This window comes from Salmo salar, chromosome 11 (genome assembly GCF_965601325.2).
Source record: "Salmo salar chromosome 11, fSalSal1, whole genome shotgun sequence".
Lineage (NCBI taxonomy): Eukaryota > Metazoa > Chordata > Actinopteri > Salmoniformes > Salmonidae > Salmo > Salmo salar.
This window is the reverse complement of record NC_138301.1, coordinates 8050321-8068847: the sequence shown is the minus strand read 5'-3', so window position 1 is coordinate 8068847 and position 18527 is coordinate 8050321.

Genomic DNA, 18527 nt, shown 5'->3' with positions numbered 1-18527 from the left:
GTCACACAGCTAGTTTAGCTCAAACTTTCCCCCCGATCTGCTAAGACAGTGAATTATTCTACTGGGTTCCATATAAGATACTCAAATTACAGATTGTTTTGCGCAATCATGTCTCGTCTTGCTTTGACTACTCATAAATCCAACATTTGACCTATGTTCCAATGTTCAGAACTTTGAGATAAGGCAAAACAACATTATTTTTGAAGACCAAAAATTGGATACAGAGCAAAAACAGCCAAACAGTCTCAGTAGAAATACAGGGAGAATGAGAAAAAGCATTTTCTCCTTGTTGTCTTGTTTATGTTTACTTGGTTTTATAATGAGTCTTCTTAACCTGGTTCGTCGACTCTATCCACCTAATGCTACTCACACACAGGCTGCTCTTTCAGTCCCAGTGTGTTGAGTAGGGTTAATGATGTTTATTAAGGCTGTCTCTGGATACCACACACGACCATCTGGACAGGTGTGTGTGTGTGTGTGTGTGTGTGTGTGTGTGTGTGTGTGTGTGTGTGTGTGTGTGTGTGTGTGTGTGTGTGTGTGTGTGTGTGTGTGTGTGTGTGTGTGTGTGTGTGTGTGTGTGTGTGGAGCTATGTGTGTGGAGCAGTGTGTCTGGAGCTGTATCTAATTACTTTTCCCAGGGTGCAAAGCGGTCTATAACTGAACCATATCCAATCAGATGGCCCAGCCCTCTGGCACACTGTAGTGTCCCTTCAGACCAGGACGCTCTCTTCCCTCTCCTTTCCTCAGTTAATTTCCTCTCTTTTTCCTTTTATCAACACGTTCCCTCTCTCTCCACTTCTTGACTCATTCCCTCTCCTCGATTCCATCCCTTTTCTTCACTCCCTCTTCTCTTCAGAATTCACTCGTTCTTTTCTCCTGTGCTTGATCAACGCCCTCGCCAATCTTTGACTCATTCCCTCTTGACTCCTCTCTTCTCCTGCTTCTCTTACTCCCTCTTGACTCTTGATCCCCTCTCCATTCTCTGAGTCCTACAAAGTTTTACGGTTACGCCACCCCTTGATCATACGGAATCCATGTGTGTGCGTGATAAGCCTCTCTAGAATGTCCAACAGTCCCACAGTCTCAGGGTTATGTCACGCGGCGTATAGAAAAAGCCCCCTCCATCTCCCAACAGCCAGCAACGCGACATTTAGACACGCAGGGTCCAGCCACGCACAGAGAACAAAGAGAGAAAACACTTTAACACTCCAACAGCATCTAAAGAGCCCTGAAGCTTGCCCAATCTACAATTAAGAGCCTCCAGCCAGAGAGTGACAGTTATGTGTGTCTGGGTTTTAAACTACAGCTTCATTAGGGACTGCAGACTGTCTGCAGTTAGGTGTCCAGAGGGGTGTTAGCTGGTCTTTTAGGTTTGGGGTAGAGAAAGTGTAATATAACTAGTTCAAACAGTTTGTAGCCAAAGCTTATGTGTATAAGGTCAAAGCAGTCCCCTCCTGTTGCTCAAAGATGAGTGAAATCACATACTATCTTAACCTGTTATGGCTAGGGGGCAGTATTTTCACGGACGGATAAAAAACGTACCCGATTTAATCTATTTAGTACTCCTGCCCAGAAACTAGAATATGCATATAATTATTAGCTTTGGATAGAAAACACTCCAAAGTTTCTAAAACTGTTTGAATGGTGTCTGTGAGTATAACAGAACTCATTTGGCAGGCCAAAACCTGAGAAGATTCTGTACAGGAAGTGCCCTGTCTGACCATTTCTTGGCCTTGTTGATTATCTCTATCAATTACAGGGGATCTCTGCTCTTACGTGACACTTTCTACGGCTCACATGGGCTCTCAGAAGGCGGCAAAATGCTGAATCGTGGCTTTGCAGGCTCTGGCTGAAACAAAGTAGCGCGTTTGGGTAGTGGCTGGTTACAGTACTGTGAGACTCAGGCTCGTGCCCGCTTCGACCGAAAGCTTTGTTTTCTTTCCTCTGTTTAGCTAAACGGAGATTCCCGGTCGGAATATTATCGCTTTTTTACGAGAAAAATTGCATAAAAATTGATTTTAAACAGCGGTTGACATGCTTCGAAGTACGGTAATGGAATATTTAGAAATTTTTTGTCACGAATTGCGCCATGCTCGCGACCCTGATTTACCATTTCGGATAGTGTCTTGGAACGCACGAACAAAACGCCGCAATTTGGATATAACGATGGATTATTTTGGACCAAACCAACATTTGTTATTGAAGTAGCAGTCCTGGGAGTGCATTCTGATGAAGACAACAAAGGTAATGAAACTTTTGTAATAGTAAATCTGACTTTGATCAGGGCTAAACTTGGTCGGTGTCTAAATGGCTAGCCGTGATGGCTGGGCTATCTACTGAGAATATTGCAAAATGTGCTTTCACCGAAAAGCTATTTTAAAATCGGACATATCGAGTGCATAGAGGAGTTCTGTATCTATAATTCTTAAAATAATTGTTATGTTTTTTGTGAACGTTTATCGTGAGTAATTTAGTAAATTCACCGGATGTTTGCGTGGGGTATGCTAGTTCTGAACGTCACATGCTAATGTAAAAAGCTGGTTTTTGATATAAATATGAACTTGATTGAACAAAACATGCATGCATTGTATAACATAATGTCCTAGGGTTGTCATCTGATGAAGATCATCAAAGGTTAGTGCTGCATTTAGCTGTGGTTTTGTTTTTTGTGACATTATATGCTAGCTTGAAAAATGGGTGTCTGATTATTTCTGGCTGGGTACTCTGCTGACATAATCTAATGTTTTGCTTTCGCTGTAAAGCCTTTTTGAAATCGGACAGTGTGGTTAGATTAATGAGAGTCTTGTCTTAAAAATGCTGTAAAATAGTGATATGTTTGAAAAATTGAAGTTTTCGGATTTTAGAGGAATTTGTATTTCGCGCCACGCCCATCATTGGATATTGGAGCAGGTGTTCCGCTAGCGGAACGTCTAGATGTAAGAGGTTAAACCAAGATAAACATGTACACACACACACTTTGTACATTCCAATGTTGATTGCCCAGTGTCACGACTCCCGCCGAAGTCGGCCCCTCTCCTTGTTCGGGCGGCGTTCGGCGGTCGACGTCACCGGCTTACTAGTTGCCACCGATCAATGTTTCACTGTTCGTTTGGTTTTGTCTTTATTGTGTACACCTGTTTTTCATTTCGCTAATCATGTTCATTATTTAACCTCTGCATTTCCTGTTTGTCTTGTCGGTGATTGTTTGTCTGTTTTGTGTAGTTGGAGGTGTTTCTCCAAACTATGTATTTTTCTATGAGAAGATTTCTTGATATTTTTAGTAAACACATTTGTTTACCTTTATCCCTGTGTCCTGCGCCTGACTCCTCCACTTCTCTAAGAAAGCCATTACACCCAGCTGTGACACAGTGGCCCAGAGAACCTGCTCCTAAAGACCCTGTCACAGAAGGTTGCCTAGCAACCCCATATTAACACACCCTTCGGAATTCAAATGTAATTTTTACAGGGAACAGTCAGTCTGAAGGATGTGAGGGACAGGGTCCCCCTATTACTGAAGCAACATTGAACAATCAAACAGCTGTCAACACTGTGATCTTGGAGCTCTCGTTGTTGTTAAAATCCCTCTCATTCTGGTGTCACACCAACTGTACATAAACTACTAGAATTCTGTGTAAACTACACTGAACAAAAACGTAAACTAAACGTGTAAAGTGTTGGTCCCATGTTTCATGAGCTGAAATAAAACATCCCAGAAATGTTCCAAATGAACAAGAAGCTTATTTCTCTCAAATGTTGTGCACACATTTGTTTACATCCCTGTTAGTGAGCATTTCTCATTTGACAAGATTATCCATCCAACTGACACTTGTGGCATATCAAGAAGCTGGTTAAACAGCAGGATCATTACACAGGTGCACCTTGTGCTGGGGACAACAAAAGGCCACTCTACAATGTGCAGTTTTGTCACACAACAAGATGCCACAAGCCGCCTACAACGTCATTTTAGAATTTGGCAGTACGTCCAACTGGCCTCACAACTGCAGACCACGTGTAACCACGCCTGCCCAGGACTTACACATCTGGCTTCTTCACCTGCAGGATCGTCTGAGACCAGCCACCCGGACAGCTGATGAAACTGTGGGTTTGCACTACAGAAGAATTTCTGCACAAACTCTCTCAGCGAAGCCCATGTGTGCTTATCGTCCTTACCAGTGTCTTGACCTGACTGTAGTTTGGCATCATAACCGACTTCAGTGGGCAAATGCTCACCTTTGATGGCCACTGGCACACTGGAGATGTGTGCTCTTCACGGATGAATCTTGGTTTTAACTGTACCGGGCAGATGGCAGACAGCGTATATGGCGCCGTGTGGGCGAGCCGTTCGCTGATGTCAACGTTGTGCACCATGGAGGTGGTGGGGTTATGGTATTGGCAGGCATAGCCTAAGGACTACGAACACAATTGCATTTTATCAATGGAAATTTGAATGCACAGAGATACCATGACGAGATCCTGAGGCCCATTGTCGTGCCATTCATCTGCCGCCATCACCTCATAATGCACGGCCCCATGTCGCAAGGATTTGTACACAATTCCTGGAAGCTGAAAATGTCCCAGTTCTTCCATGGCCTGCATACTCACCAGACATGTCACCCATTGAGCATGTTTGGGATTCTCTGGATCGATGTGTATGGCAGCATGTTCCAGTTCCCGCCAATATACAGCAACTCCGCACAGCCATTGAAGAGGAGAGGGACAACGTTCCACAGGCCACAATCAACAGCCTGATCAACTCTATGTGAAGGAGATGTATCGCGCTGCATGAGGCAAATGGTGGTCACACCAGATACTGACTGGTTTTCTGATCCACACCCCTACCATTTTTATTTAAGATATCTGTGGCCAACAGATATATCTGTATTTCTAGTCATGTGAAATCCATAGATTAGGGCCTAATACATTTACTTCAATTCACAGATTTCCTTATATGAACAGCAACTCAGTAAAATCTTTGAAATTGTTGCTTGTTGCGTTTATATTTTTGTTCACAAGGGGGATACCAGACTTGTAAATCTATTTGAAAAGGGGGGCACGGCTCAATGTCTAACTTTTACTAAGTGCTCTCTCTAGGCTTATATAACTGTGCTGCCCTTTGCCAGGGCCTGTCCAATGAACCATAGGTTCACTCAGAAGATAGAACCGTCTCCCCTCGCTTTTTAAACCCCAGAAACCGGAGGAGAGGAGAGACGGAAAGGGAGAGGAGGAAAAAGAGAAGAGAGAGAGGTCAGAGGGAGCATTAAGCATCAGTGAGCTTTGAGAGACATTAGGAGAGCCTCTCAGGTGGAAAAGAGACCCTAAGTTTGGGAGGGTGTGTGTGTGTGTGTGTGTGTGTGTGTGTGTGTGTGTGTGTGTGTGTGTGTGTGTGTGTGTGTGTGTGTGTGTGTGTGTGTGTGTGTGTGTGTGTGTGTGTGTGTGTGTGTGTGCAGACTTAAGTGGTCATTAAAAAACCTGCTGCCCATAGTGCACCCTCTAAGCTCTTAAAAAATGTAACACCCCCAAAGGATTATGAGTGCAAATGAGTTTGGGCAAATTCCCTGAACAGATCTAGGATCAGCTTACTCTTTCCCTAATTCTACTGGAGGAAACACAAAACTGACCTTGGATCAGCATCTACAGGGGGAACCTCATCATACACTGCACTCTGTGGAAACTGTGGGATGGACACCGTGGGGTGGATAACAACTTTACAACAGATAACTAGGTATGATAGTTTGTATAGACCAGTTCTAGCCCCAGTCCAGTTCAACAGTCTAGTCGCCAACTGTCTAGTCCACTGAGGAGAACAGGGTGCAACCAAGGTAAGATCTTCATTCAACATTCAACAATGTTTTGCTGACTCTGAAGGGCTATGTTACCTCAAGTGATGAGAGAAAGGCAGAGAGGGAAATACATGGATATAGACAGAGATGGAAATGAAGAGCAGAGGACCATGGGGCAGCGGAATGAGAGAGAGAACGAGCAAGAGATTAAAAGAGAGAGTGCACTTACCAGAAACGTTCTGTGCGTCACAGGGGGCTGAGGCAGTTGTCGAGTTTCAGCTTTCTATCTTCAATGTTCATTGCCCTTTTCCCCTCTTCAGAAATGGAAGCTTGACCTCCAAATGGGGTGGCAAATAGCCTAGTGGTTAGAGCGTTGGATTAGTAACCGAAAGGTTGCAAGATCGAATCACCAAGCTGACAAGGTAAAAATCTGTTGTTCTGCCCCTGAACAAAGCGGTTAACCCACTGTTCCTAGGCCATCATTAAAAATAAGAATTTGTTCTTAATTGACTTGCCTAGTTAAATAAAGGTAAACAAAAAAATGGAAAGAGAAAGGGAAGCCATTTGTATTTACTATGGATACTCTTTAGCTGCTCCACTACCACATATCTACAACAAAAATATCCAAGTGTGTATGCATGTGCCTGTGTGCTTCACAGTCCCTGCTGTTTCATAAGGTGTATTTTTATCCGTTTTTATCTCATTTTAATGCTTGCATCATTTAGTTGATGTGGAATAGAGTTACATGTAGTCATGGCTATATGAATTCTGATTGCAAAGAAAACCTTTTACCGGGACTGTACGCAGACTTCTAAAATATCCACAACCTTTAATCAAAACGTTCAAACTGATGCTTTTTTTTCTTTTGTAGGAATTAATTTTAGGAAATGTTCTCTTTTTGAAGATATTTGATAGACACCAGGAGGTTGGAGTAAAAGCATAAACAGGTTAAATGCGAGTCAGGAACAATGCCTATGAATTATCTAAAAGCTCCAAAATGAAAAAGGCACAGAGCAGAAGCTCAGAAGCTAATCAAATTCATGTAATTTAATTATTCTGCAGAGAGAGAGGTACTGTGCTGTATTCTCATGCTAATCTGAGTAGCGCTCTGAGAGAGCAGCATAAAAACATCAGTCACAATACAGAGATCAAAATGTTGACGTCCTCACACGGATAAAAGAATACACCAGCTTTGGTTGAGAGAGGTGGAGAGATGTTTTGGTGAGAAAATAATAAGATATGAATAGAAACTGTATGAACATACTTACTGTAGAAGGAGTGTTGAGGGAATTAGGATGTGACATATGGTCACTAGAGTGGAAAATGAACTTATATGTGTATGTAAAAGATAACTTCTACAGTTGCAAGAGGAGAGGGGGAGAGAGAGAGAGAGAGAGAGAGAGGGGGAAAGGAGCGTTTGATATAAAAAAAACATGATCTGTATAAAACTGTCTCTAGACTATGAAAGAGACTGATCCATAGTAAGTGAGTTTGATCTGGAGGAGAAGGCAGCCATGTGGTTCAATGGGCTGAGGAAGGCGTGTGACTGACAGACAAACAGAGACAGACACACACACAAACAGACGCAAGTTCTCTCGCGCAAGCATGTGCACACACACACACTTGATTTAATCCGAGCTGGCAGACCACTGGAGCTTGACTAGTTGACGGCCCACAGTACACACACCTGAGCAGCGCACACACACACACCACCAAGTGCAGACCAAGCCCAAACCTTTACCACAAAACCATAATTACATTTCCATGTTGCAAGGTGGTGCGTTTATCCCAGGAGGAGTCAGGCTCATTTTGATGCGGGAAGTAAATATGTTCATAACCCCCCATCAACCAGTCAGCGTGGATCCAATAAAGAGGAGCAGGTAAACCAAGCAGGAAATGTCAGCTCTAATGAGACACATTAATCCTACAGTCAGAGAGGGAGATCAGATTTCTGACTGCTGCACATAACCCAAAAGTCAATTCAACATCTATTGCATGTTGGTTCAATGTAATTTCATTGAAATGACGTGAAAACAACATTGATTCCTGGAATTCTTGATGGGCCACCCCCAGATGGTAAGGGTAGGCAACAACCCGTCTGCCACGCTGTTCCTCAACACTGGGGCCTCTCAGGGGTGTGTACTTAGTCCCCTCCTGCACTCCCTGTTCACCCACAACTGTGTGGCCAAACACAACTACAACATTAAGTTTGCTGACGACACAACAGTGGTAGGCCTGATCACCGACAAGCGATGAGACAGCCTATAGGGAGGAGGTCAGAGAACGGGCAGTGTGGTACAAGGACAACAACCTCTCCCTCAACGTGATCAAGATAAAGGAGATGATTGTGGACTACAGGAAAAGGAGGACCGAGCACGCCCCCATTCTCATTGACGGGGCTGCAGTGGAGCAGGTTGAGAGCTTCAAGTTCCTTGGTATCCACATCACCAATGAACAATCATGGTCCAAACACACCAAGACAGTCATGAAGAGGGCATAACAACACCTTTTCCACCTCAGGAGACTGAAAAGATTTGGAGTGGGACCCCAGATCCTCAAAAAGTTCTACACCTGCACCATCGAGAGCATCCTGACTGGTTGCATCACCGCCTGGTATGGCAACTGCTCGGCATCTGACCGTAAGGCACTACAGAGTGTAGTGCGTATGGCCCAGTACATCACTGGGGCCAAGCTTCCTGACATCCAGGACATATATAATAGGCAGTGTGAGAGGAAGGCCCAAAAAAGTGTCAAAGACTCCAGTCACCCAAGTTATAGACTGTTCTCTCTGCTACCGCATGGCAAGTGGTACTGGAGCACCAAGTCTAGTACCAAAAGGCTCCTTAACAGCTTCTACCCCCAAGCCATAAGACTGCTGAACAACTAATGAAAGACACCCAGACTATTTACATTCACCACACTGCTGCTACTCGCTGTTTATTATCTATACATAGTCACTTTACAAATTACCTTGACTAACCTGTATCCCCGCACATTGACTCGGTACCAGTACCCCCTGTAAATAGCCTCATTATTGTTATGTACATTTGTTGTGTTACTTTTTGATTGATTCGATTTTTTTTTACTTTAGTTTATTTAGTAAATATTTTCTTAACTCTATTTCTTGAACTGCATTGTTGTTTAAGGGCTTGTAAGTAAGCATTTCACGGTAAGGTCTACACATGTTGTATTCGGCACATGTGACAAATACAATTTAATTTTATTTGATAGCCACATCTGTCACGTATCCTCCCTCTCCGGCCTCTAGGTCATCAGGCTGCTGATTATCCCGCACACCTGTCACCATCGTCTCGCGCACCTGCGCCTCATGACCCTCACCTGGACTCCATCACCTCCTTGATTATCTTCTCTATATCTGTCAATCCCCTTGGTTCTTTCCTCAGGTGTTATTGACTCTGTTTTCATGTCGGTGCATTTGTGTTTTGTGTTCATTGTTTATTTTATTTATTAAAACACCCACTCCCTGAACTTGCTTCCCGACTCTCAGCGCACTCGTTACAACACCACACCGAATCTTCACAAAAGTTTAAGATAATATCAAAAGCAAGTCAAGCCATTGTTTATAGGGAAAATATGAGCATAATATTACAGCATTTGGCCAAAGAAAATTGCTCAACAGAATGAAACAAAACAGAATTACATCTAAGTTTTGAACAGGCTACAGTATATTTAATCTATTACCAAGAAAGGCTAGTGCCTACTGTACCCAACAAATGACAGCAATAGGCTAATGATATTTATTTTACAACAGGCCTACTTAAAACCTAACACACAATTACGACTTAATTTAGACAGTGAAAATTTCTCAACTAGGGTGACCACATGTCCCGGATTGTGTTGGACATTCCCGCATTTTGTCCAGCGTCCTGCAAACAAACTCTTAATGTAAAAATTTTTATTTTACCTTTATTAACGAGGCAAGTCAAACAATCATGTCCAGCATTTTATGAACAAATTAAAAACACCACTAATTTACAATAAATGGTCAATTTGTCCTGTATTTCAGTCTGATGTCCTATTCATTTGATGCGGATTGACTTTCCAACCTGTCACTTTTGCAATCACGTTGCGCCTTTGACAAGATGTATATCATAAGGATATGGTACTGGTGATGTTAAACACTTCTCCAATAATTGTTGCTATCTGATATTAAGCACAGAGCAAGAGTAATCCAACGAGAAACCAAATCACATTTATCAGATTGCTGGGCTTAATTCCAATTAACTTGGAGAGGAAAGTTACACCAAATTTTGTACGAGGCAAAAGAGTAGGCTACCTGCACCTCAATTAGCTCCGTTTGTTGCAGCGGGAGGGGGATTTGTGTGTGTGTGTGTGTGTGTGTGTGTGTGTGTGTGTGTGTGTGTGCGCTACACTGTTCTGTGAATGTCCAGTGAAATCATCCCGTTGTCCTGCATTTGTTTTGTTTTTAAATGTGGTCACCTAAGTCTCAACAGATTGAAACAAATCATGTTTTGCATAGGCTATTGAAAGAAATGGTTGGACAAGTATGGAGCTACCCAGACTCTGCCTAGAGCTGGCCGTCCGACCAAACTGAGCTACCGGGCAAGAAGGACCTTGGTCAGGGAGGTGAACAAAAACCCAAATTACCACTCTGACAGAACTACAGAGTTCAGAAGGATAAACAGTCTGTACAGCACTTCACCAATCTGAAGCCACTCCTGAAAAAAAGTCTCATGACAACCTGGAGTTTGCAAAAAGGCACGTGAAAGACTGAGATCATAAGGCAAAAGATTATGTGGTCTGATGAGACAAAAATGTGACTCTTTGGCCTGAATGCAAAGCGCTAAGTCTGTAGAAAACCAGGCACAGCTCATCACCCGTCTAACACCGTCCCTACCATGAAGCATGGTGGTGGCAGCATCATGCTATGGGGATGCTTTTCAGTGGCAGGGACTGGGAGACTGGTAAGGAGAGAAGGGGAAATGAATGGAGCAAAATACAGGCAAGTCCTTGATGAGAACCTGCTTCAGAGTGCAAACGACCTTAGACTGGGGCAAAGATTTACGTTCCAACAGGACTATGACCCCAAGCATACAGCCAAAGCAATGCTGGAATGGCTTCAGAACAAAAATGTGAAAGTCCTTAAGTGGCCCAGCAAAATCCCAGACTTGAATCACAAGTCTTGAAAAACTTCGCTGTTCACCACTGCTCCTCATTGAACTTAACAGAGCTTGAGAAAAAATGCAAATAAGAATGGGAGAAAATCCCCAAATCCAGGTGTGCAAAGCTGATACAGACATACCCAAGATGACTCAAATCTGTAATCGCCGCCATAGGTGCTTCTATTGACTCAGGGGTGTGAATACTTATGTAAATGAGATATTTCTGAATTTAATTTTCAATACATTAGTAGTTTCTAAAAACATGGGTGATGGGTGAGAAAAAACAAAGATTCAATTTTGAATTCAGGCTGTAACAATAAGTCAAGGGGTATGAATACTTTCTGAAGGCACATACCAAACATTAGGAACACTTTCCTAATATTGAGTTGCACCCCCCCTTTCTTTTCCCTCAGAACAGCCTCAATTCGTCTCAAGGCTTAAAAATCCTTCTTTAACCTTTATCCTTCCCTTCATCTTGTCACGTCCTGACCAGCAGAGGGAGGTATGGTATCAGTTGTGGTCAGGATGTGGCAGGTTGTTTGTAGGTTAAGGGTTTGTGTTGGGGATGGGACTCCCAATTGAAGGCAGGTGTGTTGAGTTGCCTTTGATTGGGAGTCCTATATAGAAGGGTGTGTGTTTCTTTGGGATTGTGGGTAGTTGTTTGTGTGCACTGCGTTTGTTTTAGCCTGCCACACTGTTGCCGTTGTGAGTATTGTTTTTTGGTTTTCCAGTGGATACTTTACTTGTTTTTTATCAATAAACATGAGTATCCACATTCCCGCTGCGCCTTGGTCCTCCTTTCCCAACGACGGTTGTTACACATCTACACTGATTGAAGTGGATTTAACAAGTGACATCAATAAGCTTTCACCTGGATTCACCTGGTCATTCTGTCATGGAAAGAGCAGATGTTCTTAATGTTTTGTATACTCAGTGTACAGTATATAAAGAAAAAGGGACCACAATAGAAATAAGTCCTAGCTATTAAAATCAGATACAACAAGCTAGATCCCTGCAATGTCTCATTGAAGATCTGGATAACTTTTCTGTACTCTCTGGACTAAAACCTAATTATGATATGTGTACAATATTACATATTGGATCCTTAAAAAATACACCTTTTACATTACCCTACAGTTTAACTATAAAATGGGCTGATGGTGAAGTAGACATACTCGGTATTCATATCACAAAAGATATAAATAAGCTCTCCACAATGAATTTCAATAGAAAACTTGGAAAAATAGACAAGATCCTGCAACCATTCAAAGGTAAATACCTGTCTATTTATGGAAAAACTGATTAACTCCTTAGTCATATCTCAGTTTACTCACTTACTTATGGCAGTGCCTACTCCTGATAATTCGTTTTTCAAATCATATGAGCAAAAAATATTTTGCTTTATCTGGGACGCTAAACCAGACAAAATAAAATGTGCCTATCTATATAATGAATAGGGTGGGTTGAGATTATTAAATATAAAAGCACTAAACCTCTCTCTAAAAGCTTCACTCATTCAAAAGTTTTATTTGAACCCTAAATGGTTCTCAAGTAGATTACTAAGAAAAGCTCATCCATTGTTTAAAAATTGCCTTTTGCCTTTGTGCAGATTGTCATGTCTCATTTTCGATTCATTGAAAATGATACTTTTTTCAAAGTATCTCTCTTTTTCAAACAAGCATTGCAGAGCTGGCTCCAATTTCAATTTCATCCCCTTGAAAAGATAGAACAAATATTATGGCTGAACTCAAATGTGCTGGTTGATAAAATACCTGTATTTATGGGAAAGATGTTTGAAAAGGGTATTTTGTTCTTAAATGATATTGGAATGGTAGAGTTATGTCCTTCATGGAGTTATCAGAATTGTACGGAAAGGTCTGCTCAATCCAAGAGTACAACCAATTGATTATAGCATTGCCCCAAAAATGGAGGAGGCAGGTGGCAGCGGGAGGAGGTAGGGAACTTGTCTGTCTGCCTAATATAAAGAATCAAAACTGGCGGAGGAATAAAAATAGCATGAATAGGAAAGTATACCAATTTCATTTGAGGACCAGGATGTTGACAACTGTGCCATACAGATTGCAAAACAGTTGGGAAGAGATTTTTGATGTAGCTATTCCATGGTACAGGGTGCATGAGTTGATATATAAAACAACGCAAGAGTCAAGACTTTGTGCTTTTCAGCTAAACTTATTATATAGAATTCTTGCCACCAACAAAATTTTGAATATTTGGGGCATAAAATCATCGAAGCTCTGCAGATTTTGCTGTGAGGATACAGAATCAATAGACCATTTATTTTAGTATTGCCCTCAGGTAGCCTGTTTCTGGTCTCAGGTTCAGGAATGGCTAAAAATGCATAGCATTGATCTAAAATTGACTGTAGAAATAGTACTCTTACGAGATCTGGAGAGACCGGGTCAGTCAATTACTAATATACTAATACTCTTAGTAAAAGTATTTATCTTCAACTGGCAATCTGTGGATTCTATTCGATTAGATAGATTGAAATTGTACATTAAACATCACAGCATAGTTGAAAGATATGTGTTGCATAGAAACCCGAAGTGGGTGGCCAGCAGAGATAGATGGGATGGGCTGAGGGAAGCTGAGGTTGGTATGTGGAATTGGAGACAAGTGGGAGTGGAGTTGCTGTGTGAGAGAGAGAATGATGGTCAAAGATAAAAGTTATTAAAAAAATAATAATAATAAAAAAGTCCAAATTAAACATAATAAAAAGTACATTTGATTGACACTAAGTGGCAGTTATGATTTTAGTTGTCCTTGATGTCCTTTGTTTTAAATGTATTATTATTATTATTTATTTATTTGAATTGTTGTTTGCTGTTCTTCTGTTTTTTCTCTTTAGTTCATTCTCTTAGTTGTTGGTGCATTTGGGGGAGTTCTTGGGGGTCGGGAATGGAATTAATTGTATTTTTTATTTTTTATTTTATTCCTGGGGGGGGACTGTGGGAGGGTTCTCGAATAGTTGAGGGACAGCTATTGGGGAACTGTGGGGGGATCTTGGAGGGTTCGGTTCACATTTTTTGGCCTGGTGGTAGATTGGTCAACATGCCCTTGAGCAGGGCATTGACCCAGGTTGCTTCTGTGTGTCGCTCTGAATGGGAATCTGTTGGATGACTGGTATGATGTAGTTGTTGAGCGGCTTCACTGCAAGTATATTGTATGTTCCGAATATTCAATAAATTAAAAAAATGAACAAAAAGTCATTTTGTTCACCCAACCAAGTATATCTCAATCAAATGCCGACTGTATTACCTCACAAGAGAATTAACTTCTGTTATAGTCACAACCGTGTATATTCCCCTCTCAAGCCGATACCACGAAGTCCCTCAAGAACTACACTGGATATATGCAAACTGGAAACCACATATCCTGAGGCCGCATTTACTATACCCTCCCTTCAGCAAATCAGATCACGACTCCTCCCTTCCTATAGGCAGAAACTCAAACAGGAAGTACCCGTGCTAACTTCTATTCAACGTTTGTCTGACCAATCGGAATCCATGCTTCAAGATTGTTTTGATCACGCAGACTGGGATATGTTCCGGGGAGCCTCTGAGAATAACATTGACGTATACACAGACACAGTGAGTGAGTTCATCAGGAAGTGTGTAGGGGATGTTGTTCCCACTGTGACTATTAAAACCTACCCAAACCAGAAACTGTGGATAGATGGCAGCATTCGCGCAAAACTGAAAGCGTGAACCACTGCATTTAACCATGGCAAGGTGACTGGGAATGTGGTTGAATGCAAACAGTGTAGTTATTCCCTCCGTAAGACAATCAAACAGGCAAAACGACAGTAAAGAGACAAGAGTCGCAATTCAACAGCTCAGACACGAGACATATTTGGCAAGGTCTACAGACAATCACGGATTACAAAGGGAAAAATAGCCACATCGCTGACACCGATGTCTTGCTCCCGGACAAGCTAAACACCTTCTTCGCCCGCTTTCAGGATAATATATATACATATATTTTTTAACTTAACTAGGTCAGTTAAGAACAAATTTGTATTTAAAATGACAGCCTAGGAACAGTGGGTTAACTGCCTTGTTCAGGGGCAGAACAACAGATTTTAACCTTGTCTGCTCAGGGATTAGATCTAGCCAACCTTTCAGTTACTGGCCCAATGCTCTAACCACTAGGCTACCTGCCGTCAATACTATAGTACCGACCAAGCTCATCATTAAGCTCGGGGCCCTGGGTCTGAACCCCACCCTGTGCAACTGAGTCCTGGACTTCCTGATGGGCCGCCCCCAGATGGTGAAGGTAGGAAACAACACCTCCACTTTGCTGATCCTCAACACTGGGGCCCCACAAAGGTGCATGCTCAGCCCCCTCCTGTACTCCATGTTCACCCATGACTGCGTGGCCATGCACTCCTCCAACTCAATCATCAAGTTTGCAGACGACACACAGTAGTAGGCCTGATTACCACCAATGACGGGACCGCCTACAGGTGAGGGCCCTGCGGAGTGGTGCCAGGAAAATAACCTCTCCCTCAATGTCAAAAAAACAAAGGAGCTGATTGTGGACTTTAGGAAACAGCAGTGCTGGAAGAAGTACCCAATTGTTATACTTGAGTAAAAGTAAAGATACACCCACACAGACAGTGTGGTGAATAAGGCGTAACATTGCCTCTTTAACCTCAGGAGGCTGAAGAAATTCGGCTTGGCCCCTAAGACCCTCACAAACTTTTACAGATGCACAATTGAGAGCATCCTGTCAGGCTGTACCACCGCCTGGTACAACAACTGCACCGCCCGCAACAGCAGGGCTCTCCAGAGGGTGGCCCTCCAGGAGACCTACAGCACCCAAAGTCACAGGAAGGCCAAAAAGATCATGAAAGACATCAATCACCCGAGCCACGGCCTGCTCACCCCGCTATCATCCAGAAGGCAAGGTCAGTACAGGTGCATCAAAGCTGGGACTGAGAGACTGAAAAACAGCTTCTATCTCAAGACCATCAGACTGTTAAATGGCCATCACTAGCCGACTTCCACCCGGTTACTCAACCCTGCACCTTAGAGACTGCTGCCCTACATACATAGACATGGAATCACTGGCCACTTTAATAATGGAACACTAGTCACTTTAATAATGTTTACATACTGCTTTACACATTTCATATGTATATACTGTATTCTATTCTACTGTATTTCAACCATGTCAATGCCAATGCCACTCCGACATTGCTCGTCCTAATATTTATATATTTCTTAATTCCATGCTTTTACTTTTAGATTTGTGGGAATTGTTAGATACTAGTGCACTGTGGGAGCTAGGAACACAAGCATTTCGCTACACCCGCAATAACATCTGCTAAATATGTGTATGTCACCAAATAAAATTTGATTTGATTATGATGTACAATTTACCTGAGAGGCTTTTATGGTAAGACCAAATAAATACCACTTAATTGCAGATTTACACAAGACCTGTATGCATGCTCGTTTGCAATTTCGACCTGTTAAAGCTGCCAAACCCTAGCGCCAGGATTGGCTTGCGCTGGGGTTGGAGGAGTGGCAATATCTGAGGTGTGTCCTTAAAAACATGAGCCAAAGTGCCAATTTCAGGCAGTGCTGTCTGTGCAGTCAAAAACATGATTTTCTTGTGTTTTATATATATTTCCACACGATGAGGTTGGAATAATACTAATAATTTAGTGTAAGAGCTGTTTGAAAAGACTACCTGAAATATCATCCTGTTTTGGTGGGATGGAGTTTTGCTCTGCCTGGTGATATCCCCAAGTGGTAAATGAGTTAATAGACCAAAAAGAAGGAGTTCCAAACCTCTCAGCTAATAACAGCTAGTTTCCAGTTTTCCCCTCCCCACTCAAACCACTCTGACAGTCCTAGCAAAGTTATTGCTTGATAAATTCTTGCTCTTCGCTAAGAAGCTATTCTTGTTTCTTTTTGACCATTTTAATTGAAAACAATCCCAGTAAGGTACGTAATTGTTACCCAGAAATGATTTGATATTGAGATAAAAACGGCTGCATTGGACCATTAAGACCAACCAAAAGCTGGTCTTAGCTGTAACAGTTGGTTATGGCATGTATTTTCACAGCGGAAGTGCAGCTTATCCAGCCCTGACGCACAGTGTCCATATGCACATGGAACAAGAGAGATGTGCTTTTTGTGTCCGTAAACCTCATATTTAGAAAATCTTAATAACCAAAGCTATGTTAAAAGATCAAGTTTGGGAGCATCCCCTTTTTATCTATGTAGGCTATTGTACATTATCTTAGCCAGCTCCAGTTATTTTCCTGGATGTGCATAAAAATCCCTCCATGTAGGCTGTATGCCCTTACCCTACTATAACGACAGCTGGTTCAACAGCAATGTGTCTGGTGTCTTTCTTATCTTGGCCATGCATTAGCCAAGTAACCTATCCATAAAATGTTTCTAAATGGTCTACTCTTGAGGCTTTTGTGCTGTCATGTTTTTGCATTATTCACAATTCACATAGGCCTATAAGCTCCTCCAGTCGGTTGGTTCCATCCCCATTTCCAAAGAGCACCTCTTGTCTGGATAACAAAGACCTGCTCCTCCAAATGAAAATGATTCAGTCCTGTAGCGCCATATGAATGGTAGGCCTAGGCTATATCTTGCTTATTGACAACGTGCCTCACACATAAAATACAATTTAAGGGAGCCTAGTATTTTTTATTTGAGAAGAAGTGCGATGTATAAAGGCCTATAGTCGTTGACGCCAATTACAACAATGTTGCCTGTCAATACTCCAAACATATTTTAGCAAACACTGGATTTTTCAAAAATAAAAATTGCTATTACTCATTAATGTAGCCTCTGCAATTAAATTAACTGTGTCAATCCACAATGGACTAGGAAGAGAATATTCTGTGCCCCCAGCCGAATTGGAGTTGATGACAACGTAACGACCGTCAATAACCAACAGAATTTAAGGCAACGGCATGCAGTAATCATGCAGTAATAAGCCATGAAACATGTTGATTGGCCAGTGAGTGGCCAAGCTCTCCTCACACCTATAATCTATTTATTCATCAAAACCCAGCCCTTTCGCGCCACCAACAGCTATTGCGCTCATAAATCCCGCAGTGAAAATGGCAAAGATATTTCTAACACACCCCCGGACCTATAGCACTACCACCAGCGCTAAGATTTACCATTGCGTTAGGTTTGTTAAAATACAGCCCCGGATATTCATTTCAGAGTGGGTAAATACGCTACACAGAGAACTCAATCTGAGCAGCTCTCGTGTCTCTGATGTCTTTCCCTTTCAATTATGGCATGTGAGGCTGTGTGTGGGACCATCTGTAGATTATGGAGTGTGTTGCCGTATGTTAGCGTTCAGTCAAACTGCTCAAAAGTGAAACCAAATCCTACCTTGACTTTTAAGTTTAATCACTAATTCCAAGATTTAGGTTAAGTTTAGCATTAGGGTTAAGTTTAGGCATTCATTCTGAGGGTTAACGTTTGGGATAGGGTTAAAACTGCAGCACGCCAGTGGCAAACTTGCCAGAGTACATTTATAGAGTTTAAAAGTCAAGTAAACAAGTAAAAGTGTATAAGTGTGATTTTCTATTTATTTC